Source organism: Pseudophryne corroboree, chromosome 8 (genome assembly GCF_028390025.1).
Source record: "Pseudophryne corroboree isolate aPseCor3 chromosome 8, aPseCor3.hap2, whole genome shotgun sequence".
In the NCBI taxonomy this organism is placed as follows: Eukaryota; Metazoa; Chordata; class Amphibia; order Anura; family Myobatrachidae; genus Pseudophryne; species Pseudophryne corroboree.
The window spans coordinates 272,918,624-272,945,232 of NC_086451.1; the positions used below are offsets into that span (position 1 = coordinate 272,918,624).

Consider the following 26,609-nt stretch of genomic DNA (forward strand, 5'->3'; position numbering starts at 1 on the left):
GCAAGAGATGCTGTTGGTGGCCCGAAGAATTGCGGGCCACTTTCGGCATTCAGCCACCACGTGCCGAAGACTGGAGCACCAGCAAACACTCCTGAACCTGCCCCGCCATCATCTGAAGCAAAAGGTGGTAACGAGGTGGAATTTAACCCTCTATATGCTTCAGAGGATGGAGGAGCAGCAAAAGGCCATTCAAGCCTATACATCTACCTACAATATAGGCAAAGGAGGGGGAATGCACCTGACTCAAGCGCAGTGGATAATGATTTCAACGTTGTGCAAGGTTCTGCAACCCTTTGAACTTGCCACATGTGAAGTCAGTTCAGATACTGCCAGCCTGAGTCAGGTCTTTCCCCTTATCAGGCTTTTGCAGAAGAAGCTGGAGAGATTTAAGGAGGAGCTAAAACAGAGCAATTTCGCTAGGCATGTGGGACTTGTGGATGGAGCCCTTAATTCGCTTAACCAGGATTCACGGGTGGTCAATCTGTTGAAATCAGAGCACTAAATTTTGGCCACCATGCTCGATCCTAGATTTAAAACCTATGTTGGATCTCTCTTTCTGGCAGACACAAGTCTGCAGAGGTTCAAAGACCTGCTGGTGAGAAAATTGTCAAGTCAAGCGGAACGTGACCCGTCAACAGCTCCTCCTTCACATTCTCCCGCAACTGGGGCTGCAAGGAAAATGCTAAGAATTCCGAGCCCACCCGCTGGCGGTGATGCAGGGCAGTCTGGAGCGAGTGCTGACATCTGGTCCAGACTGAAGGATCTGCCAACGATTACTGACATGTCGTCTACTGTCACTGCATATGATTCTGTCACCATTGATAGAATGGTGGAGCATTATATGAGTGACCGCATCCAAGTAGGCACGTCAAACCGCCCGTCCGTATACTGGCAGGAAAAAGAGGCAATTTGTAGGCCCTTGCACAAACTGGCTTTATTTTACCTAAGTTGCGCCCCCTCCAGTGTGTACTCCGAAAGAGTGTTTAGGGTAGCCGCTCACCTTGTCAGCAATCGGCGTACGAGGTTATTTCCAGAAAATGTGGAGAAGATGATGTTCATCAAAATGAATTATAATCAATTCCTCCATGGAGACATTCACCAGCAATTGCCTCCAGAAAGTACACAGGGACCTGAGATGGTGGATTCCAGTGCGGACGAATTAATAATCTGTGAGGAGGGGGATGTACACAGTGAAAGGGGTGAGGAATCGGATGATGAGGAGGAGGTGGACATCTTGCCTCTGTAGAGCCAGTTTGTGCAAGGAGAGATTGATTGCTTCTTTTTTGGTGGGGGCCCAAACCAACCAGTCATTTCAGTCACAGACGTGTGGCAGACCCTGTCGCTGAAATGATGGGTTTGTTAAAGTGTGCATGTCCTGTTTATACAACATAAGGGTGGGTGGGAGGGCCCAAGGACAATTCCATCTTGCACCTCTTTTTTTCTTTAATTTATCTTTGCATCGTGTGCTGTTTGGGGACTATTTTTTAAATCTGCCATCCTGTCTGACACTGCAGTGCCACTCCTAGATGGGCCAGGTGTTTGTGTCGGCCACTTGGGTCGCTTAGCTTAGTCACACAGCGACCTTGGTGCACCTCTTTTTTTCTTTGCATCATGTGCTGTTTGGGGACTATTTTTTGAAGTGACATCCTGTCTGACACTGCAGTGTGACTCCTAGATGGGCCAGGTGTTTGTGTCGGCCACTTGGGTCGCTTAGCTTAATCATCCAGCGACCTTGGTGCAAATTTTAGGACTAAAAATAATATTGTGAGGTGTTCAGAATAGACTGGAAATGAGTGGAAATTATGGGATCAAAATGACCCCCAAATTCTATGATTTAAGCTGTTTTTGAGGGTTTTTTGTAAAAAAACACCCGAATCCAAAACACACCCGAATACGACAAAAAATTTCCAGGGAAGTTTTGCCAAAACGCGTCCGAATCCAAAACACGGCCGCGGAACCGAATCCAAAACCAAAACACAAAACCTGAAAAATGTCCGGTGCACATCTCTAAAATATACCCAAACTGGGGGATAACAAGTCAAATCGATGAATGTCTCACTTCTAGCAAATTTGGATCTCAAATCAAAGCAAAACATCATAATCAGGAAAATGTTGGAACATCCATGTTTTCAATTGCATATACTGTAAGTACCTCCCCGTCATTTTTTAATTATACATCCTACTTCCTATTCCTCCCTGAAGCAGCTCCATCTTTGTGGGTGACCAACTGCGCTTACATAATAATTCATAATTTTATATTTACTAAAACCAATATATAAACATGGATACAAATAAAGATAAAATCAGTGGCTATGATCATGCGAGAAAGAAAAAATGCTAAAAACTGAGCCTTAATAAACCAATCTCTGAACTGCAATTAGTCTCTCTTAGGGCAGTCTTTATGCAAATGCCGGCATAAGCAAATGTTGCTGGTATGTAAAAAGATACTGCAGAGCATACGTATGCATATGTTTAAGTAACGTCCAGGCTCAAGATGTATAGTTACCAAGTCCCTGGGGTTATTTCAGCCGGGTATTCCACCTAGCAAGGTTCCAGAGTGTTCTCTCTATCCAACGCAATGGCAGTGGTGGTTCTCCCTTTATTAATCTCCACAACAGAGGGACTGGAATCTCCTGGTGTGCAAACAGCCTGTTCACCGTCCTGCAGAATTCCTCAGCAATGCCTTGGTCAGAGATGTGGCTGCATAACGCGTTTCGCTGTCACTTGGCAGCTTTTTTTTAATAATCTCTGACCAGGGCATTGCTGAGAAATTCTGCAGGACGGTGAACAGGCTGTTTGCACACCAGGAGATTCCAGTCCCTCTGTTGTGGATATTAATAAAGGGAGAACAACCATCCAGCGACAAATGTGATCGCAGCAGTGATCACAAAAAGATGGACAGGCAGGAGGCATTCTGGAGTCAATACTCACAGTTTCCAGCCATTTTTGGGGAGTGCTAAGAAAAACACAGGCATGTCCAGGCGAACAGAGGGCGGATGTCTGACGTCAAAGCCAGGACCTGCATCGCTGGATCCGTCGCACAGGGTAAGTAGGTCTAGGGCTAGTCTTGCTTTGTGTGAAACTTTTTTAGTATAGCAGGGCTGCACAAGCGTTCACAGCCCTGCTATGCTAAAAAACACTCCCACATAGGTGGAGATTAGTTGATCGCACCAGCAGCAAAAAGATGCTTGGTGCGATCAACTCGGAATGAGGGCCTCGGAGCACATCTCAGATCAGGTAGTTCAATGGGTCAACCCCCTCCTCCCTAATATATATATATATATATATATATATGTAAAATAGAGAATGTGCAAGCGCCACAAGTGTTACAGATACACCCAACTAAAAAACACTCCCAATAATTTTGGGCGTCTGCCGTCCCTTAAGTATGCAGTAGTGGTGAGTTACTGTTGTAATTGTTTATGGAAAAAATGGTATAAGGGTACCGGCGACCACTGGTGTAAAAAAATGTTTCAAACCATGTATATAATAAAATAAAATATACAGATTTATTTGGTACAGATAAAATACAATTAGTATGAAGGTAAAAAATATAAAAATAGAGGGGGGAGGGGTTGTGTTTTGTTAAAAACACACACGCAATATTCTAAGACCAAGAATTTTTGCATAAAATTGATAGTAAAAATAATAATAATTAACTAATAATGTTCTAAAATTAGAATAAATAAGAATAAAGGAGAGTCTTAACTTTGTAGGTAGAGGGTCACAGAGGGAGAGCCCAACGCGTTTCGTCCTGATGACTTCTTCAAGTCCCCCTTGAAGAAGTCATCAGGACGAAACACGTTGGGCTCCCCCACAAACTTCATGATCCTATCTGGGAACCGAGTCCGGCTCAGGACTTCCCGTTAGCCTCGGTTCCCAAAACAAGGCAAAATGTCATCATCTCGCTGTCGGATTCTCATGGGTTTTGGATTCCACATAAGAAGCCATGCGTCGCCGCCATTTTCACTCCGGACTTGGAGAGTGAGGGAGACAGACCTCTGTCTCTCTCTGTGGGTGGTGGCGTTGGGTGGGGTCAGTGTATACTCTCTACGGGTGCTGTCCTGTCACTGTGGTGTACCTGTGATGTTAGGGGTGCTGTGCTGGCTGTCACTGGTGTTTCATGTGCTGTTAGAGGTGCTTCATCTGTACAAGGTTGTTGCTGTTCTGGCTGTCACTGTGCTGTACAGGGGCAATTTCCTCTTGTATGCTGTAAAAATTCAGGGGTGCTGTGAAAATAAATGTACACTGGCCCTGTCTTATATCCTGTAAAAATTCAGGGGTGCAGTGAAAATAAATGTACACTGGCCCTGTCTTGTATGCTGTAAAAAATTCAGGGGTGTAGTGAAAATAAATGTACACTGGCCCTGTCTTGTATGCTGTAAAATGTCTGGGGTGCAGTGAAAATAAATGTACACTGTCCCTGTCTTGTATATTGTAAAAATTCAGGGGTGCAGTGAAAATAAATGTACACTGGTCCTGTCTTGTATGCTGTAAAAATTCAGGGGTGCTGTTTTTGAAATAAAAGTACACTGCCCCTTTCCTGTATGCTGTAAAAATACAGGGATGCTGTTGTTAAAATAAAAGTACACTGGCTCTGTCTTGTATGGTGTAAAAATTCAGGGGTGCAGTGAAAATAAAAGTACACTGGCCATTTCTTGTATGCAGTAAAAATACAGGGGTGCTGTTGTTAAAATGAAAGTACACTGGCCCTGTCATGTATGCTGTTAAAATACAGGGGTGCTGTTGTTAAAATGAAAGTACACTGGCTGTGTCTTGTATGCTGTAAAATTACAAGGTGCTGTGGAAATAAATGGGCACTGTTCTATGTGCTGTAATAATAAAGGGGTGCTGTCCTGTAAAATGGAGACCAAAATCTGGAGGAAAAAGTAGAGAAAGGTCAGGAGGCACTTCCAGGTCCTAATACTAGTGCTGAAGCTGCTGCTGCCACCAGTCATGACATTGACAATGCAATTCCATTAACATTGTCTGCTAAGGCTGATGCCCAATATCATAAAGGGCATGTAAAATACAAGAAGCAAAAATTAATAATCAGAAACAAAAAGAAATTATCTGATGAGAAACATAAAATTGCCAATATGCCATTCAGGACATGAAGTGGCAAGGAAAGGCTAAGGCCTTGGCCTATGTTCATGACTGATGGTTCAGCTTCTTATGAGGTTGGAAGCCCTCCTCCCTCTCAAAAATGTTTAAAAAATTAAGCACAGGAAAAAACAACTGTGCATTCAGAGATATCACAAATCCCCAAAGGAGAGTCTAGGTGTGTCCGCAGTTGCGATGTTAAGGCCTGACCTTCCTAAGACTGTATGGAAAGAGGAGGCTCCTACCACCATTTGCACGCCCCCTGCAAGTGCTAGGAAGAGCACCACCACTCCATGTTGCTCATATTGAGATTGAGGATGTTACTGTAGAAGTATACCAGGATGAGAAAGATATTTGTGTAGCTGGCGCTGAGGAGGAAGTTGACAATGAGGATTCTGATGGAGATGTGGTTTGTTTGAATAAGGAGCCAGTGGAAACAGTTGTCCATGGGATGAAAAAGCCCATTGTCATACTTGGGCAAAATACCAAAAAATCCACCTCTTCAGGGTGGAATTATTTCTCCAAAAATCCGGACAACAGGTGTCAAGCCATGTGCTGCCTTTGTCAATCAATAATAAGTAGGGGTGAGGATATTAACCACCTAGGAAAATCCTCCCTTATGCACATTCATCAGAAGTCATTGTCAAGTTCAGAAACTTTGGGTAATAGCGTAAGCAGTCCACTGACACGTAAATCACTTCTTCCTGTTGTACCCAAGCTACTGCAATCCAAATTAGTCAAAAGAATAAGGCAGTCCAATAGATGCTAGGGTAGAAGGATGATGAGAGTCCAAATTGTAATTGGATGACACAGACATTACAATTTGGACTCTCATCATCCTTCTACCCTGGCATGTATTGGACTGCCTTAATCTTTGGACTACTTAACCATCTCAGAGGAACCGACTCCTAACCAAGCTACTGCACATTGCTGAATAAAATTGGGGACTTCACCTGGTTCTGACTGGTCACCTATCAGTACCATTGATAACTTCATGTGGATAGAACTCCAGAGAATGTCCAAGCCAGGGTATGATATTGCTCTAAAAGAGTAAAATGAATGTGTTATCCTTCAATATGCTAATTAGCACTGTGACGATATTTTAATTGTTTTATCTGTTGTGCATATTAAATTTATTATTCATATTTTAATACCTACCGTCTTGTGAACAGTTTTTTATTATTTTAATGAGATTGATTCTAAACAGTCAGTGCTGGTATATAATATTATTTTTTAGATTCCAGCACATCCCATGTTTTGCACATAAAATTAATTTGGTGGTTTAGAATTTTTAGATAAATGACAGGAGCATGCAGGAGATGCTGTCAGTGGCCCAAAAAATTGCGGGCCACTTTTGACATTCAGCAACTGCGTGACAAAGACTGAAGAGCCAGCAAACACTCCGGTACCTGCCCTGCGATCACCTGAAGCAAGAGGTGTTAATGAGTTGGATTTCAACACTCTATCTGCTTCAGAGGATTGAGGAGCAGCAAAAGGCCCTTCAAGCCTATACATCCACCTATGCTATAGGCAAAGGAAGGGGAATGCACCTGACTCAAGTGCAATGGAGAATGATTTCCATGTTGTGCAAGGTTCTACAACCCTTTGAACTTGCCACATGTGAAGTCAGTTCAGACACTGCCAGCTTGAGTCAGGTCATTCCCCTCATCAAGCTTTTGCAGAAGCAGCTGGAGAAATTGAAGGAGGAGCTAAGATGGAGCGATTCCGCTAAGTATGTGGGAGCCCTTCATTCGCTTTGCCAGGATTGAAGGGTGGTAAATATATTGAAATCAGAGCACTACATTTTGGCCACTGTGCTTGATCCTAGGTTTAAAGCCTACATTGTATCTCTTTCCGGCGGACACAAGTCTGCAGAGGTGAAAAGACCTGCTTATGAGTAAATTGTCAACTCAAGCAGAACGTGACCCGTCAACAGCTTCTCCTTCATTTTCTCCCGCAACTAGGGCTGCGAGGAAAAAAATAACATTTCCTAGCCCACCCCCTGGTGGTGATGCAGGGCAGTAAGGAGCAAGTGTTGACATCTAATCTGGACTTAAGGAGCTGCCAACAATTACTAACATGTCTACTGTCACTGCATATGATGCTGTCACCATTGAAAAAATGATGGAGGATTATATCGTGACAGCATCCAAGTAGGCATGTTAGACAGTCCGTATGTATACTGGCAGGAAAAATAAGCAATTTGGAGTTCCTTGCACAAACTGGCTTTATTTTACCTAAGTTGCCCCCCTTCCAGTGTGTACTCCGAAAGAGTGTTTAGTGCAGCCGGTTATCTTGTTAACGATCGGAGTAGGAGGTTACTTCCACAAAATGTGGAGAAGATGATGTTCATCAAAATGAATTATAAATTCCTCCAGTAAGACCTTTACCAGCAATTGCCTCCAGAAAGTACACAGGGACCTGTGATGGTGGATTCCAGTAGGAACGAATTAATACTATGTGAGAATAAGGATGTACACACTGAAAGGGCTGAGGAATCGGAGGATGAGGCTAAAGACGACATCTTGCCCCTGCAGAGACAGTTTGTGCAAGAAGCGATTAATTGCTTCTTTTTGGGGGGCGATTAATTGCTTCTTTTTTGGTGTGGGTCCAAACAAACCAATCATTTAAGCCACAGTCATGTGGCAGACTCTGTCACTGAAATTATTGGTTTGTTAAAGTGTGCATGTCCTGTTTATACAACACAAGGATGCATGGGAGGGCCCAAGGACAATTCCATCTTGCACCTCTTTTTATTTCTTTGCATGATGTGCTCTCTGTGGCCTAGTTTTTAGTACTGCCATCCTGTCTGGCACTGCAGTGCCACTCCTAGATGGGCCACGTGTTTGTGACGCCCACTTGTGTTGCTTACCTTAGTCATCCAGCGGCATCGGTGTAACCTTCTGGCCTAAAAACAATATTGTGAGTTGTGAGGTGTCTAGAATAGACTAGAAATTAGTGGAAATTAATGTTATTGAGGTTAATAATACTGTAGGATCAAAATTAACTCCAAATTCTGTGATTTTAGCTGTTTTTATGTTTTTTCCCAAAAAATCCAGATCCAAAACCCGAAATCGTGGTTTTGGCAAAACCAAGTCAGATCCAAAACACAAACAGAGATCCAGATCCAAAACACAAAACCCGAAAAGTGTCCGCTGCACATCTCTAATAAATAAATAAATAAATATATATATATATATATATATATATATAAGGGAAATGGCTACAGCGGCTTATTACTTCAACATTTCAGGATCCTGACAAATGGTGCAGAATAAAGGCACCTGAAACGTTAAAGTAATAAGCTGCCGTAGCTCTTTCTCTTTTTTCTAATCCGTGGCGTGTCGCCCATTTTTCTGCTGGTTTACATATTTCCCTTGGTCTGTGGGAGGGCACCATGGTATACACATGCTAATTGAAGTGCCGTCAATTTGGATGTTTTTAAGTATATATATATATATATATATATATATATAGATATATATAGATAGATACAAAGAACACGGCACTCCTGGTGTCTCAATCAATGGCTCTCTTAGGCAGGTAGTGGACAACGTTTCAATTACATTTATTAAGTCATTTTCCTCAGGTCAGGAGGAAAATGACTTAATAAATGTCATTGAAACGTTGTCCACTACCTGCCTAAGAGAGCCATTGATTGAGACACCAGGAGTGCCGCGTTCTTTGTATCTATGCATGGTTTTACACGGAGGCACCCGGTGCAGTAAGGTATACTATAGGAGAGCCGGATCTTATGGACATTATATATATATATATATATATATATATAAATATATATGAAGTTGAAGTATAGTCCACACTAACATTCTTTGATCCTATGCTGGGGTGACATCCAATGACAGAAAAACCATCAAGATTCATTCCACTCCAATAGAAAATTAATACAAATGGGAGCACTCACCTGTCTTCATTCCAAGGTTATTTTATTGATCAGTCCATCATGACAAATAAACCACCAACATTGATAGCATCTTGACAAAGGTCCCAGAAGGGACTGAAACATTGATGGTTCATTTTTCATGATGGTCTGATCAATAAAATAATCTTGGAATGAAGACACACATATACATATATATACAGTCCCAAGCTTTATGCACTCCTCCTTTGCTTTCAACACTAGGAGTGCCTTGTAATGGCCCTGCACGTCCAACTTTGACCATATAATGTACAGTATGTTTCAAAGAGCAGGGCACTCACGACCCACCAATAGAATATACAGTATATCACTTTAATATTTCTTCACCATTAATGATCGCCAACAAGTCATGCAAAATATCAGGCTTTTATAATCATACCATTGTGTACATCCTCATTGTCACATACAGTATATTGTTGTTTCTGACCCTTATCAGTCCATTTTAAAGATCACCAATATCTCAGATGCCACCTTCCACAAACAACATCATGTTATTTTACTCAGCAGTAAACTTCTCCTCAGAAAAAATAAATCTACTATGGTGGAGTAGAAATGTTTTGACATTAAGTGCACAGTGGAGGCCCTCCAGGACTACTTGGTAGGGTATTCACCCTGGTCACCAACCACACTCTGCTACAATGGATGCACATAAATAAGTAGGTAAATTTCAGGGTCACGCATTGGTTCCTGTCATTACAACCTTTCAAATTTGTAGTAGAACATAGACCTGGTATGTCCATAATAACGCAGATACTCTTTTGGAGAAGTTTGCACCTCCCAGTACAACTGAATTGCCCAGGTTGGTGAACCTCGGAGAGGCAGAGTTAGGAAAAGGGACATTTTTGCAGGGGTAGAGTCCACTTCGTCAAAGGCAAAGCTAAGGGGAAAGGTATGTGGCTAATGGGGTACTTTGTTCAGTTCTGATGTCCACCATTGGAGTTGTTCCCTAAGAAAAATGGAGGGTTAAGGATCATGCTGTTTCCAGCAGGATGGGTTTTACACACAGCTGCATTACATGGGTGTGATTGGTTTGGGGATGTGTGGAGGGGATAAAAGTACTGAGGGATCTGGTGGGTGGGGCTTCTGATGCTGAATAGCAGCCAGTTGATAGCTAGGCTTGTGGGTTCAGCTAGTGTCAGGAAGCCATGAAGTGTTTTCAAATGTTGTGTGACCATACAACTGTGTTAGAATAAAGAAGAAATCTGACTAGGAGCATGAGGAGTCATTTGTAAGCAGGACTCTAACACACACACACACATATATATATATATATATATATATATATCAAGAAAAAAGGTGTTACATCAAGAAAAAATGTTCAATCATTTCAACGGTGAACAGAATTTCATCTGTAATGGACAATATTTACAGTTACCGTCACATGCCAGCCAAATATCCAAGATAGGGTGCCTATAAGTATGACTACTAATAGGCACCCTATCTTGGCTATTAGGGTGGCTGTTTTTTTCGGGTAAGTGGAATTTTCCAGGGACCGGCGAGGCATGTGATGGTAACTGTAAAAATTGTCCATTACAGATGAAATTCTGTTCACCATTGATATGATTGAACATTTTTTTCTTGATGTATCACCTGTCTTTAGAAAGGTGTGTGAACAGACCGAAACGTTGACAATAAAGCCCTGAAGACTATGAAGTCTTCATGAATAATTGACTACGACACAGCGAGAGTGTACCTTCCACTTTGTGGAACTTTCTTTGGTATACAAGTGGACCTGTCAAGGACCATTAGGAGCACCCGCCATCTTTGTACATCTTTCGATGAGAGTGCAGGTCAATCGATGGATATATATATATATATATATATGTATATAGAACCCAGAAGATGTCCGGCACTCCAATGTAGCTGAAAGCAACCTGTCTGGGTGCCTTTCCAAAAGATGATGCAGAAATATGGTGTCACGGACTGCACTCCAGCATACAAATGAATCCACAAAAGCCACTGGTGTTAGTCAACGTTTCGGAGCTGTACTCCTTTATCAAGACTTAAAAAACAATGACAAAACATACATTTAAATACCTTACTGTATACTCACCACGTGCATCGGGAACCGCCGCAGCCGCCTGCTCCGGAGTCCACATGACGTCATCGGCAGCCGCCGGCGCCCAGGATCCGTCACAGGGGCACGGGGCGGGGGGAGTGAAACCATCACCATGGAAACCAAATAAACAAACTACGGAAGAAAAAGCCTGGATCATACACAAAGATATATGCTCTGATGAAAGACTACTAGTGCTATAATCAAAAAATCTGTCACACTGAGTCGTTGTACATAATAACATGTACCCAAACGTGCTATGAATATGCAGCATGCCAAGTGTGATGCACTAATATAAGGCACAAACAGCTGTTAATCACCTGAGGGAGGCAAATGATGCCCTAAGACAATATGCATGTAACGCTACACTAAAGCAATAACTGTCAATAAAAACTATAGGAAAAAACTGTGTGCCACTGGAAGTACACTGAAAGAATCTGTAGCATGCAACAATATGTAACGATATGTTATATGCAAAAATCATCTGATTATGGCATGCACTGTATTTACATACTATCCTGTAAAATACAATATAATAGAAGGAACTACCAATTTTACTGGAATCATAGAAAACAAGTGAGTGCAAGGGATTCATTGAGTCCTAATGGTTGGACAGTTTGTAAAACATGGATCCACCTTGCTTCTTTTTGCAGTAGGATGCGGCCTCTGTTGCCACCTCTGGGATTAGGAGGCACCCAATCAATAATGCGGTACCTAATTGAAGACAAGTTGTGATGTGCATCCCTAAAGTGGCGTGCCACTGGCTGATCACAATCTTTTCCTTCAAGGGCTGCACGTATGCTGGACCTGTGTTGGGTCATGCGTTCCTTCATTTGTCTGGTAGTTTTGCCCACATATAGCAAACTGCATGGGCACTTGATGTAATATACCACGAATTTCGTGGTGCAGGTTACTGGATGCTGTATTTTAAATATCTTGCCAGACCTGGGATGGGAAAAGGTATTGCCTGTCTCTAAGAAGCTGCAAGTGGTGCATCCCAAACATCGGTAATTGCCACCCTTCCTGGTCATGAAATGGGTGGCTGTTTTAACCGTGTGTTGTGTTATGTCATTGTGAACCACTACATCTTTAATATTTCTTCCTCGAAAAAATGATGGCAAAATGGATGTGTCCTTGAGAGCTGGTAAACTGCGATCCTCAGAGATTATGGGCCAAATGCCCTTAGCGGTTTTCATTAATGTACTGCTTGAAGTAGTATATTGTTGAGTCCATATAATCCGGTCATCCGCTTCATACGTAAAATGGGTGGTACTCCATAATGGGCCAAAAAGTCCAAAGATATCCAAAACCAATAGTACAGGCACTCACCACTATATTCCAAAAGTGTAATGTATTGTACCTTACAGGTACAAGAGAGGGTTTAGTGTCACGTGGCTACTATGCTGCTATTTTTAATTGCTGCTAAACCCTCTCTTGTGAGATGCACCTGTAAGGTACAATAAATTAATTTTTTGGAAGAATAATGTATACTGTATATGTATATATATACAGATGTGTCCACTTATATCTTTTCTTTTTTACCAATTTGGCACAACATGCAAAACATGGCTAAGCTGTGTTTCACGAGTAGCGAGTGTATGAATTAAAAAAAAATTGTTTGCCATAATAGAATATGTATAAAGTAACATATTAAAGAAGCAAATTAAGAAAATTCACAAAACATGGCTAAATCTCTGAGTCTATGGCATGCAAAACCATGCCATACATGGCGGGATATAGCAAAGATGTATGTGGACACATCTGTATATATATATATATACACAAATAGACAATAAGAGGCGGCACTCAGCAGACTTGTGATGCAAAATCAAAAAAGTGTAATAGGTACGGTCAACGTTTCGGGGACCACCTCCCCCGAAACGTTGACCGTACCTATTACACTTTTTTGATTTTGCATCACAAGTCTGCTGAGTGCCGCCTCTTATTGTCTATTTGTGCATGTACAAGGGTCGCTTACCCTGAGGAGGGCACCGGAGCAAGGTACACCCTATGGGGGAGGCCGAGAGTGCCGGAGCGCAGAGTATTTTTATATATATATATATATATATATATATATACTGTATATATTGGAGATGTGCCATTAGGTTCTCTAGAAGTCCAATCCCACCCGAATTTTGTGGATCTGATGTTAGCCAAAACTCAGTTCGGGTATCCTGAGAAGATTCGATCCAAACCAAGTCCCAATTTGGATATTGCCACAGCTTGGAATTCATATATTAAAACCAAATTTATAGGTTTTGGTCCTCTGGGGGACCTTTGTCAAGATGTGTGCGGTGCCTGTTTACCACACACGTCTTGACAAAAGTTCCCCCGAGGACTGAAACATCAACATGTATCTGTGATTTGCTACTATGAACTAATAAATGTATTAGGCATTTTCAATTACAAGCCTGGTATTTATGAAGGCTTCCTGAAACCTACTGGATAACCTGGAGCTTTATAAGCACCCCTGCATAGCTATATGAGGGCCTAATTCATTGTGGATCGCTACTGAGGCAGCAATTCTCACAAATCTGCTATTGCTATAACTCACATGGGAAGAGCTGCCCAGAAAGGATAAAAAATACCCACAGTCACCAATCTGCGTATGCATTAGTAGATTTGCAATGCATACACAAAAAAATGAGCACCATCAACATTTGCTGCTCACTTCAGCATACTCAAATCACTGAGAATGCAGTCGCAGTGGGTGCAATATTTTTGAACGCAGTGCTCACAGATGACATCAGAACCCCCCCCCCCCCCCCCCGAAAACAGCCATGACAAGCCTGCTTATTCCCAACCACTCCCCACAAACACCATATTACCATCCATAAATAGTCACACACACATATACCACTATGTAAAGGAATTTCTACAGCCATATGCAAGTAACAAGGGAACAGGTGTTGCTTTGGAGAGTAATGCTGTGCATACACTATAAAATGATCTGTCCGAATCTGGCTGATCCACCCAATTGCCAGATACCTGTGCATTGTATTTGCGTGATTGATCCAAAAAAATTGAACTGTCATTGATGCAAGATAGTCCAGCATGCCCATCTGATGCGATATGTGGAAGTGTCAAGTCAGCCACACAGGGCTGTGTATGCAATGAAGCAGCTGACCAACAGACATTTTCCCTGCTCCTTTACAGTGAGGGAATGAGGTAATGTTGCCTCCCTATCGGAGAAACCTAAATATAGTGGGCCATACACTGTCAGATATCTCACAGTGTATGCTCAGGATATCTGATTGGTGTCAGACTGTCAGATAAAATGCCTTTTTATCTGACCGTGATTACCCAGTTTAACAATCTAATTTGGACTGTCCAATTGTCAAGCATAGCAGTTGTCTAAGATACGACCTTAAAGGTATGTACAGAGGTGTCACTTACTGTAGTGACACCAGATGCAGGGACGTGCGAAGGGAGCAGAGCTTTATGAGAAGGGGCGGGGCTTCATGGAAGGAGTGGAGTTTAACATCCCAACCCCCATTTTCATCACTCTGGGGGTTCTGACGGCTCATACACAGTGACAGTAGCCAAGTGCTGCATATAATGTTACACTGCAGCACCTGGCTCTTGTCACTCAGCAGGAGCTGGCATTTGGATGTCACCCCTCGACTGGTGACACCCGGGAGTGGGCAGCACACCCCTTGTGACGCCACTAGGTACATAATTTATGTACTGTAATTCAAAAGGAAGAAAGAACAATTGATAATCAATCCAATCTGAACTTGACAACATTCCATGTATTAACAATGATTCACTAAGTGAAGCATTTCTCTAATTGTTTCTGATTCTAACACAAATCTAATGACAAAAAATGATCTGGTCCAGAATTTCCAAAACTTCACAGCTCTCTGTGTAAAAAGTTTTTGGGTTGTTTTTATATTGGTTAATTGTCATGTGAGTTTGCAAACACTCCAGCACTTCCAGCTTCTCTTCAGTGACAGAAGCTGGGCACTGCATGACAATGTCACAGTGATGCACCCGGCTACAAATCGCTGAGTTGGATGACACTTGGGTGCAGTCCACACTTAACACACACCCATAGTGATGCCTCTGTGACAAACAATACAGCGAGGGAATTATTGGAACTTTATTAAGTCTTCCGTTATGTTATAAAATGAAAGTAGCTTATTAATCCGGTTAATATACGCTCACTAACACATATAATATACAACAGAGTAATGAATGAAGCACTGTCCTTTCCAGAAGTGAATCTGCCAGTGCTGTCATCAGCAGCAGCCATCATTCGCATCAGATATGGATACTGACAGGCATATCTGCACCTCCTTCCAGGACTGCTTCATTTGGATTTTCTGTAAACGTACGCTTACTGTACTTGGACTGCATTTGCATTCCCTTTTCTAACCCGTTCTGCATCTGCAATCAAAAGGAGGTGGAAGTGTCAGATGCAAACAGATCTCCATAAAGACATAGGCATTTGCCATATATTGATCCATTCTCATTTTTGCACACTAAACAAATGTTCATAAACTGCACCCAACTCAGTGTGAGCCCCTTAATCTTTATTGGTATCCTTTATATGTGGCTATATACTGTACATAGTAAATGTGGCTATATTTTTACTTTGGTATTTTCACTTAAATTAACAATAGATAATTGTATGACTATATCTATCAGTCTTTTTAAATTCAACTTTGGTGTTTCAACCTCTGTCAAGTAGAGAATTAACAATGCTCAATTATTTGGTATATGACAACATGGCTTGACCTGTGCTTTAGAATTTGGCTATCAAATGCAGTCTGAGATAAGACAATTCTGTATGCTTGGAATTATAAAAGTGGAGCCATTATTCAAAGCATACTTATTTAGGATACTAAATATTTAACTATTGTACTTGGCAGTGATTCAGAATGTTTAGCTGCAAGAATACAAATTGAATTTTGAATCAGTAGTCACCCATATACCATGAAAGGTTTATTTTCAGTGTAATATTTGTAATTGTAAAATCATATAACATTTCTGCTGCAGTGTTGTTGCCAAGAAAAATCACCCAAATGTATCTGCCATTCATTGTCCCAGCTACAGTTAAAATAACCCTTTCCACCCGCTGAGTAATATTCGGGTACTATATACTACAGAGTCAAACAACTGATTTGTGTTTACCCATTATGTTACAGTCAGTGGAATGAACTGGTTCATGAGCAATCATCGGTATCTTGTTTTCTTACAATATAAGTGTATATAGTTTCTTCGTTTGTTATGTTTTCTAATGAAGTTTATAATTTCACTTTATATAAGAATTAACTAGTCACAATAATGACCAAGAAGTTATTGTAATTGTGTATAGTATGGAACACCCAGCATTGAAATCTATTGACTTTATTCTATGTACTATAGTATGGATTTCTTACAGAGCAGATGGCCCTAAATGGTTTGTTTTGGAGAATATTTAGGCTTGTTGATATAAAATTAAAATTAAGTCCCCATTTTGAATAATGTCCCTGTTTTGAATCAAACTATAGAGTACAGCAATATTATTTTATGCATGAGTTTACGTAGCCATTTACTTTGAGGGCTGTTTTATGTGTAACATTTTATATGTCATCCAGGCGAAATAAAAAAATATATATCAGCTAACATGGTTCAGTGGCAATTACTGAATTTCAGGAGACTGATATCTCAATAACCACAAGACACCTACATATGTACAGTATGTACATTATCATGTGTAACATGTGCATCATGTATAACATAGTCTCAAATCCTTGATAAGAACAAATACATTTGTGTGTGTGTGTGTATATATATATATATATATATATATATATATGTGTGGAAGAGTTGTAGTCTAAATGTAAGTACAGAGCATGAAACACAAGGTTTCTATACAATGATCACAACATTTCTAGCTACCACAATAGAATATCTTATTTTCACACATATCCTATCTGGTACATATGGAGATTGCTCAGATTAGCATGATCTGCATTTACATAGTAACATAGCAACAGTTTCTGAGGTTGAAAAAAGACAAATTGTCCATCGAGTTCAACCCATTTGTGGACTCCTACACTGTATTACTTTTATGACTAATTTTACCTGTTGTGAAAGTCAGCTGTTATTTATATTCCCTTTTATTTCCCAGTGCGTGATCTACCCACCATAACCCTGTATACCCTTATCCATTCAGAATTTATCTAGCCCATTTTTAAAAGTATTGACTGAGTCTGCCATTACTACTGTCTCAGAAAGTAAATTCCAAACACGTATTGTCCTTACAGTGAAGAAACCTTTTCGCCTCTGTGTGCGAAATCTCCTCTCATCTAACCTGAGCGGATGTCCACGTGTCCTCTGTGTCGATATTATCAAACACATATCCCTCGAAAGCTCTGTGAATTGTCCCCTTATATATTTGTAAAGGTTCATCATGTCTCCTCTTAGTCTCCTTTTTTCCCAGAGTAAACATGCCTAGCCTAGCAACCCATTCCTCATATTCCAGAGTCTCCAACCCGTTAATCAGTTTGGTCACCCATCTCTTAACCTTTTCTAGATCCAGGATATCTGTATTGTAGTATGGTGCCCAAAATTGTGCACAGTATTCAAGATGTGGCCTCACTAGGGATTTATATAATGGGAGTATAACATTCTCATACCTTGCGTCAATTCCCTCCTTTATGCATGCTAATACCTTGTTTGCCTTCTTTGCTGAAATCTTACTTTGGGTACTGCTGCTAAGTTTGTTATCTATGTGAATACCTAAGTATTTTTCCAATACAGAAAACACTAATTTTACCCCATTTAGTATGTATGTGGTATTGTTTTCCTTGCTACCAAAGTGCATTACCTTACATTTTCTCCATTTTGCTGCCTATGCTTCCAGTTTAAATAAATCATTCTGAAGAGACTCAGCATCCCCCACCAAATTTATAACCTTACACAGTTTGGTATTGTCTGCAAAAATTGACACCATGCTCTCTAGACCTACCGCTAGATCATTTATAAAAATGTTAGACAATAGTGGTCCAAGTACAGACCATTGTGGCACATCACTTAGTACCTCAGTTTAATTTGAAAAAGTTCCATTTACCACATCTCGCTGTTCCCTATTATATAACCAATTTCTCACTCAAGTGCATATTGTGCTCCCTAGCCCCAGTTCTTATAACTTGTAAATAAGTCTCATGTGCAGTGCTGTGTCGAAAGCTTTAGCAAAGTCTAAAAAGATTACATCCACCTCCTTACCCTGATCTAGGTTCACACTAACTGTTTCATAAAATCCTAGTAAGTTTGTTTGACATGATCTATCCTTCAGAAATCCTTGTTGATTCCTATTATAATCTTATTGGCTTCAAGGAACTTCTGTATACTATCCCTTAAAATACCTTCCAGTAATTTCCCCACTATAGATGTAAGACTAACAGGTCTATAGTCACCCGGTTCAGATTTACTTCACTTTTTGAATATTGTCACTACTTCCGCTATACGCCAGTCTTTGGGAAGCATGCCTGATGTAAGTGAGTCCTTGGAAAGCAAATATAGCTGTCTTGCTAGTTAGGAGTGTAGTTCCATGAGAACCCTAGGGTGAATTTCGTTGGGACACAGACTTCTTCCTCCCTTAAATAAGCATTTAGTAGTGGGACATTATCGTTGCTGAGGTTATGTGTTAATCCCACCATCTGGTCCTCTGTTGTGAATACAGATTAGAAAAACTCATTTAAATTTTCCGCTATGTCATTATCATTTTTGAATAAGATGCCCAAATTGTCCTTTAAAGGGGCCTATACTCTCCTTCTTTAATCTTTTGCTGTTGATGTATTTAAAAAAAACTTTTTTGGGGTTTGATTTACTTTCCTTTGCTACTAGCTTTTCAGTTTCTATTATAGCTGCTCTTATTTCTTTTTAGCTTATTTTGATACAATCTTTATAGTTCTGGAATGACTCCGCTTTCCTGTCTGATATATTTTTTTTATTTCTCACCTCTTTTTGCCATTAGTTCCTTAATCTTTTTGTTAAGTCACATTGGTTTGTAATTATTACTCCTTTGTTTGCTGCCCATGGGAATAAATTTACAAGTACAATTATTGAGCAGCATTTTTAATACCTCCCATTTCTCTGTAGTATTTTTTTCTTGAAACAAAATTTCCCATTTAATGTCTCTTAAAGCTTCCTTCATCATGTTTAAGTTGGCTTTGCTAAAGTTTAGAGTTCTAGTTACACCTATATAGGACTGCTTGTGAAAACTGATATTGAATTTGACCATATTGTGGTCACTGTATCCCATGTGCTCCCCTACTATACTATTTGATATCAATTCCCCATTTTTTGTTACTATCAGGTCTAAGATTGCATTGTACCTAGCTGGTTCCTCGATTTGTTGAAGTAAGTAGTTATCTTTTAGTGTGTTTAAAAACCTATTACCCCTAGCAGTGTCACACAAATCAGTTTTCCAATTAATCTCCAGATAGGTAAAGTCTCCCATCACTATTGCATCTCCTAGTCCTGCCACTTTTTCAATCTGATTAAGTAACAATTCCTCATCAGACACATTAATACCAGGCGGCTTGTAGCATAACCCTAATACTATCTTTTTTGTTCCCTTTCCCATGCATGTAAGTTCTGCCCATAACGTCTCAACAGTATTTACAGTCCCCTCATGAATATTTCCCGTATCTCAGGTTTTAAAAACGGCTTTACGTAAAGACATACCCCTCCAACCAGTTTATTTAATCTATCTTTCCTGAACAGCGTATAAACCTCTAGATTGACTGTCCAATCATGAGATTCATCCCATCAAGTTTCAGTAATGCCTACAATATCATACTGTTTGCTTACAGCAAGGACTTCAAGTTCCCCCTTTTTTCCTGCAAGGCTTCTAGTGTTTACATACATACAATTAAGTTAAGTATTCCTCCTGGTGCTAGGGACTTCATTTTCTATATGCAGTATTTATGACCCATAATCGTTGTTAGTTAATGTTTTTGAAATACCCTTGGTAATACTCTCGTTAAAACCGCTGACAGCTGCTCTTTCCATCACCCCTTCTCCACCCCCATTTAGTTCACTACCTCCATCCTTACTATTCTCACTGTGTAACCCGTGGTTTCTAGCTAAACCCTCCCCCCAGGCACCTAGTTTAAAATCTCCTCCAACCTTCTAACCATCCTTCCACCCAGCACTGCTGACCCCTTCTTATTCAGGTGCAATCCATTGTGACAAAAAAGATGGTGCCTGACTGAAAAGTCCGCCCAGTGTTCCAGGAACACAAATCCCTCCGTCTTACACCAATCTCTTAGCCACACATTTACCTCCCTAATCTCCCTCTGCCTCCCTGGACTAGCGCGTGGCACAGGTAATATATCAGAGAATATTATCTTAGATGTCCTTGCCTTTAGTTTCTGGCCTAAGTCTCTATAATCTTTCTTAAGGATATTCCACCTACCACTAACTTTGTCATTGGTGCCAACATGCACCAAGACCGCCGGGTCATTCCCAGCCCCTTTCAACAATCTTTCTACCCGGTCTGCAATGTGCCATACCCAAGCACCCGGGAGACAAAAGCCTGTACGCCAATCATGGTCTTGGTAGCAGATTGCCCTATCTGTCTTCCTGATAATAGAATCCCCTACCACCACATTCTGACTATGTACCTCACTTTCTTTTGTCCCATCTCTGCCAGAGGGACTGCTCCTCCAGTTGCTAGAGGGAACAGTCTCCTCCAGCTCCATCATTTCCTCACTACCATCCACCAAAACTTCGTCCAATCAGGAAAATTTGTTCGGGTTTGGTAGTTCAGAGATGTCGTGCCTCCCCCTCTTTTTCTTCCTTCTAACTGTGACCCAACTGCCTACCTGATTGTCTTCGTCTACCGGTGTTTCCCCCTGCAAATCCTCCACCATTCTATGTAAGCTTTGCTCGAGATTGTGAATATCCCTCAGTCATGTAATGATTTGCTCTAGATCAGTTACATGGGCTTCCAGGGCAGCCATTCGAACACACCTCACGCAGATGTATTCATACTGGGATGCTTGCTGCAGGTGTGCATACATCATGCACGACACGCACTGAGTGAGATTCTCAATCACAGCCCCTCCCATTATGTTTGTAAAGTCTAACTCCCTGTTAATTTAGAAAAGCAATACAAACTATGCAATGCAATACGGTACTATAGCCTAGCTGCGAAGAACAATATTCCCAACAGAAAAAGTAATTGATTATACGATCACTACAATCAAAGGAATGTGTAATAGTGTATAACAGTGGAATGTGTGACAATAGTGATACTTGCGTATCTGGAGAGTTGCTGGTCCTCCTGCAGCAGCGCCCTCTCACTGGTAACTGCTCCCAGCACCTTTCTCCTGCTCCTGGCTCTGTTCCCAGCAAAGCTCCTGGGACCTTGCTCCTGCACTTGCTCAACTCAGCTCCCGGCTGCACTTTTCACAGCTCCCGGCTGCCGGCACCTTGAGACCGCTGCCTGGCACGTTACTTACAGCCGTGGCTCCTGCACATCCCCTTGGCTCCCGCTGTCCGACACCTCCCACTGCCCAGAACCTTACTACCGGCCATGTCTCCGGCTCCTCGCTGCAACTCGCTGCTCCTGCACATCCCTCATGCATGATCTCCCATCACTTCCGCTTTCCCATCACTTCCACTCCAAGTCCGTCACTCACTCAGTGTCCGTCAAAACACATTTGCTGTACATGGTTTACATATAATGGGTTTACCTTAGAATGCACTTACCTTCCTTGCCTCTCCTCCACAGATGCAGATGAATATAATTTGCAGAGTTTTGCAAGTCTGCATTGGCACATATACAGTACATGCATTCACTTTCTCAGCATGCACAGTCAACTCATGCAAGATACCATATGCAACTTGAAATACTACTCACTCTTCATCAGCTTCAGTATTTTTTAAAATATGTATTGTTAGTCAGTGCATGTAAGCAGAGCCAGCCCTAGGCAATGGCATAGGCAAACTAGGCATATGCCTAGGGCATTTGGAATGCCTAGGGGCACAAGCAGATTCTGCTGATTAAAATGATATGCGGCATGCCTATATTCTGTGTGTGACTGCAGCAGAATCTACACATGAAATGCTACATTACAGTGTATTCCTGGAAATCATTGTAATGTAGCATTTCATATGCAGACACAGCCACAGTCACACACAGAATATAGGCATGCTAATGATCATTTTAATCAGTAGAAGCTGCTTGTGCATCTTAGTCACATAGCAATGAAAATAAGATGCATTTTCTGCAAAAAAAGGCATCCAACATTAGTAGAGCTGGACAGGAGCTGCATGGCATATTGAGGCAAGATGTATGAGGACACATCTGTATCCAAGCAGAGGCAGAGGTCACAGTGTGCTGAGTGAGTGTTGTGTGTGGGTAGGTTCATTGTGCAATAGTGTTCAGCATATGTGTAAGGGGCATTGTGTGTGTCAATATGTGTATAAGGGCATTAATGAGGGTTGGCATAATGTGTAAGGTGCATTATGTTTATAAGGACATTAATAATGTGTGTTGTAGTGTAAGGTGCATTACTTTGTGGTATTATGTGTATAAAGGCATTGCTAATGTGTGGCATTATGTGTATAAGGTGCTCTACTGTGTGGCGTAATGTATAGAAAAGGCATTACTGTGTGATCTAATGTGAATAAAGAGCAATATGGTGTGGTGTATGTGAATAGGCATCAATTCAGTGTGATGTAATGTGAATAAGGAACACTACTGTGATTAGTAAAGTATATACATTAAAGTGGTACTACTGGGTAATATAACGTGAATAAGGGATACTATTGCATGATATCATGATATACTGTGAATAAAGTTGCACTATTGTGTTGTGTAATTTGAATTGGGGGTACTATTGTGTGGACATGCCCCTTCCCAAAAGAACACGCCCCTTTTTGGGTTGTGCACCGAATGTGCAAACTGTTCCTAGGGGGTAGGAGCACCAAAATGTGGACTGCTATGACTGCTATAAGGGGTAATGGTGATGGGAAAGGGGTGCAGCGTTAGATGTGGAAGTAGCAGTGGTGCTAGGGGTCACCAGACAAAATCTTGCCTAGGGCATTATATTGATTAGGGCAGGCTCTGCATGCAAGTACATGGAATGCATGAGTATAGCCTAAACAGAATTGAGTGATTGTCAGTTAAGAGCTGTAGAGTTCTTATTGCTTAATCACCATGGGTTACACTATTTGTTAGTAATCTATAATTTACAGTATTATTGTTGATTCCACATTATAACAGAGATGAGCAGTTCAGTTTTACTGAAAAATAAACAAACTTTGGCATGCAAGTCGAACAGAGTCCCGGCTTGGGTCACTTTGTGGTTACAAGTCAAACCGAGTCCTTCCTAGGGTTATCTCGCCAAGTTTGGATCTTAGATCTAAAATACAAATCTTACATTTTTTGGATAGCATGTAAGTTCCTCACTTGTGATTTCACATTTCAGTAGACATTTTAAGATGGAAATGACTTGAAATCAATGTCATTGATATTTATGATACCGTAAGAACAAAAACCGGTCCAAATTACATGGTTTTAGTGTCTTTTAGCAATTTTTTTCAAGATATCCAGGTCCAAATCCAAAACATAACTATTGTTAAGAACCAAAACATAGGGGTCTTCACACATCTCTAATTGTTATTGCTTGAATGAGCTTATATTGTTGTTACTGGGCATCTGTTGCAAACCAGTTTATTTATCAATTTGTGGATAGTTTCCCAAACTCCACAATTCCAGTCCACACTTTTACAAATATCAATGCTTCAGTCTAAATGGTTAAAATAAATTAACTGAGTCACTAATTACGTTACCTGTGCTCAAGCATGGATATCCTCAAAATCTGGACTGCAATGACGGAGTTTGGGAACCTCTGTCTTGGTGTATAAAACCATATTATTTATCAAGCCCTATTGTGGATTACCTTAGCAATACTACAGAGGGCTAATGTTATTTTCCCATTAATCTTTTCATTCTGCCACTAGCCTTAAATTCTGTTATTTGCAAATAAATGTACCAGGTGGCTTATCCCTTAGTCTGTGTTTGAATTACTGTACTAATCAACACAATCATACTGGAGGCAGGCTGCTGAGGTTGGTGCCTAAAGGTTAGAGGTGCCCATCATAGAATAACCCATTAAAACATGTTGCAGAACCATTAAAAAAACTTGTTGGGCACTTTCTGCTTCATCACTGTGGCAGGGGGCTAGGGTTGCACAAAGGAGGGAGCCATATTGATCATCAATTTCTCCTTCATGTTGGCTGTTCTTGGTGAGGTGTGGGAGGAACTTCCTGAATAGGTCACCTGACAATGCATAAAGCCACACGCCCTCACTGAGGTAGATGTGACTCTTTACGTCCATTGTGCTTTGTTTTGCAGCATTATTGCCCATAGGGGGTAATTCAGACCTGATCGCTCGCTAGCTGTTTTTTGCAGTTCTGCGTTCGCATAGTCGCCGCCCACTGGGGAGTGTATTTTAGCTTAACAAGTGTGCGATCGCATGTGCAGCCGAGCGGTACAAAAAACTTTGTGCAGTTTCTGAGTTGCCCAGAACTTAGTCAGCCGCTGCGATCACCTCAGCCTGTCCGGGGCCGGAATTGATGTCAGACACCTGCCCTGCAAATGCTTGGACATGCCCAGGGCCATCTTAACAACAGAGTAGGCCCCTGGGCACAGCAATGCACTGGTCCCCCTACCCATCCTCCAGCGGTAGGGGTTGCTATCAGCGGCAGCTTTGATGTCCTGCGGGCGGTAGGGGGTGTTCTATCTTCCGCTTAGCATGTAGGACCTGGAGCAGTAATTTCTGCTAATTGCTCCTTTACTGCACAGATGGGACTAAACTGTAGAAGGGGGCATTGGGCTGAATGAAGAAGCCCTGGTACATGACTTCCAGGGTGGTAGGGGGTGTTTAATACGTAGGGGAGGGGTGGATAGTGGAGTGGGCTTAATAGTTATCATTTTCTAGTGGGAGGGCAGCTTGCTTGACTGCAGATATCTCAAGTTCCTGAAGATATATTTCTTAGCTTTGAAATGGATAAAAAAAAAAAAAAACTAGAGAGTCCCACCTTTCAGAAGGTTCTAGGGACTTGGGGATCAGATTTCAGGAGCCAGAGCAATTCACCAATGAAAATCTAAAACTGCATATTAGGCGTGTGGAGATGGAGCAGGGACCAGCTGCTTGAAGGCTGATATCTCTGGTTCTGGGCATAGTATAGACAAGCTGCCAGTGTCCACTGAAAGGGGAGAGTCACAGCTTTTGGACTGTACCCTCATAAAAATTCTAAATCAGACATAACTTGAGATATCTGGCTGGGAGGAGCAATGAACAGGCTTGGATGGGGACCACTGCTTTCAAGTCGGATATCTCCGGTTCCCCAGGGCCGATTTACAAAAATCTGGTACCCCTGGAAAAAGGGGAGCCTAAGCTATCAGGGTAGGACCCTTATACACTTGGGGCCCTTGGGCAAGAGCCCATTGAGCCCATAGGAAAAGACGGCCCTGGACATGCCTGCGTTTTTCCAACCACTCCCATAAAATGATCAGTTGCCACCCACAAACACCTACTTCCTGTCAATCTCCTTGTAATCAGCTGTGTGAATGGATTCTTCATAAAACCCATCGCACAGCAACGATCCGCTTTGTACCCGTGCGACGTGCCTGCGCATTGCGGTGCATATGCATGCGCAGTTCTGACCTGATCACAGTGCTGCAAAAGACGGTAGCACGTGATCAGGTCTGAATTACCCCCCAAGTGCCCCCCAGCTCCAGGCAGTTTCTGACTATTACAGAGGAGATGTTGAGTTTATAGTTGCCTCTGGTCTCTCCCTAATATTTCAAGTGGAGCGCTGCAAATGTGGTGAACTTTGACAATAAATTGATTTGAATAATAAAAAAATGATATTATACTGTAGGTTATACATCTTTTCTTTGTGTAATTCTAATCAACTTTATAGCTGAAACTCTGGAATATACTGGAGTATGACATGTAAGGCTCTACCTTTCCTGCCTACCCTGACTGCACATTACTGTTGCTAATGTAATATCTCATTGACTTGCACTTACCAGGAGTAACATTTTTAATTATGAACAGTGTCAGACTGATGTATGAAGAGCCCACCAGGGGAATACAATCGCAGAGGCCCACTAAAGGGTATGGGGGGTAATTCTGAGTTGATCGTAGCAGCAAGTTTGTTAGCAATTGGGCAAAACCATGTGCACTGCAGGGGGCGGGGGGGCAGATATAACATTTGCAGAAAGAGTTAGATTTAGGTGGGATATTTTGTTTCCGTGCAGGGTAAATACTGGCTGCTTTATTTTTACACTGCAATTTAGATTTCAGTTTGAATACACCCCACCCAAATCTAATCTCTCTGCACATGTTATATCTGCCCCTCATGCAGTGCACATGGGGGGTAATTCCAAGTTGATCGCAGCAGGATTTTTGATAGCAATTAGGCAAAAATAAGAATTTACTTACCGATAATTCTATTTCTCGGAGTCCGTAGTGGATGCTGGGGTTCCTGAAAGGA

The 26,609-nt window shown here is 41.5% G+C and overlaps 1 long non-coding RNA gene across 1 annotated transcript in view; it reads right to left on the reverse strand.

Annotated features, from left to right (window-relative positions):
* LOC134947714 (uncharacterized) overlaps positions 1–26,609 on the reverse strand; it is a 137,078-nt gene that overhangs the window by 18,260 nt on the left and 92,209 nt on the right. The window contains exons 2-5 of the long non-coding RNA XR_010182717.1: positions 15,434–15,485; positions 11,094–11,231; positions 7,976–8,011; positions 6,057–6,145 (exon numbers count right to left, since the gene is read on the reverse strand). This is a non-coding gene — a long non-coding RNA (uncharacterized LOC134947714). The remainder of the gene's footprint in view (positions 1–6,056; positions 6,146–7,975; positions 8,012–11,093; positions 11,232–15,433; positions 15,486–26,609) is intronic.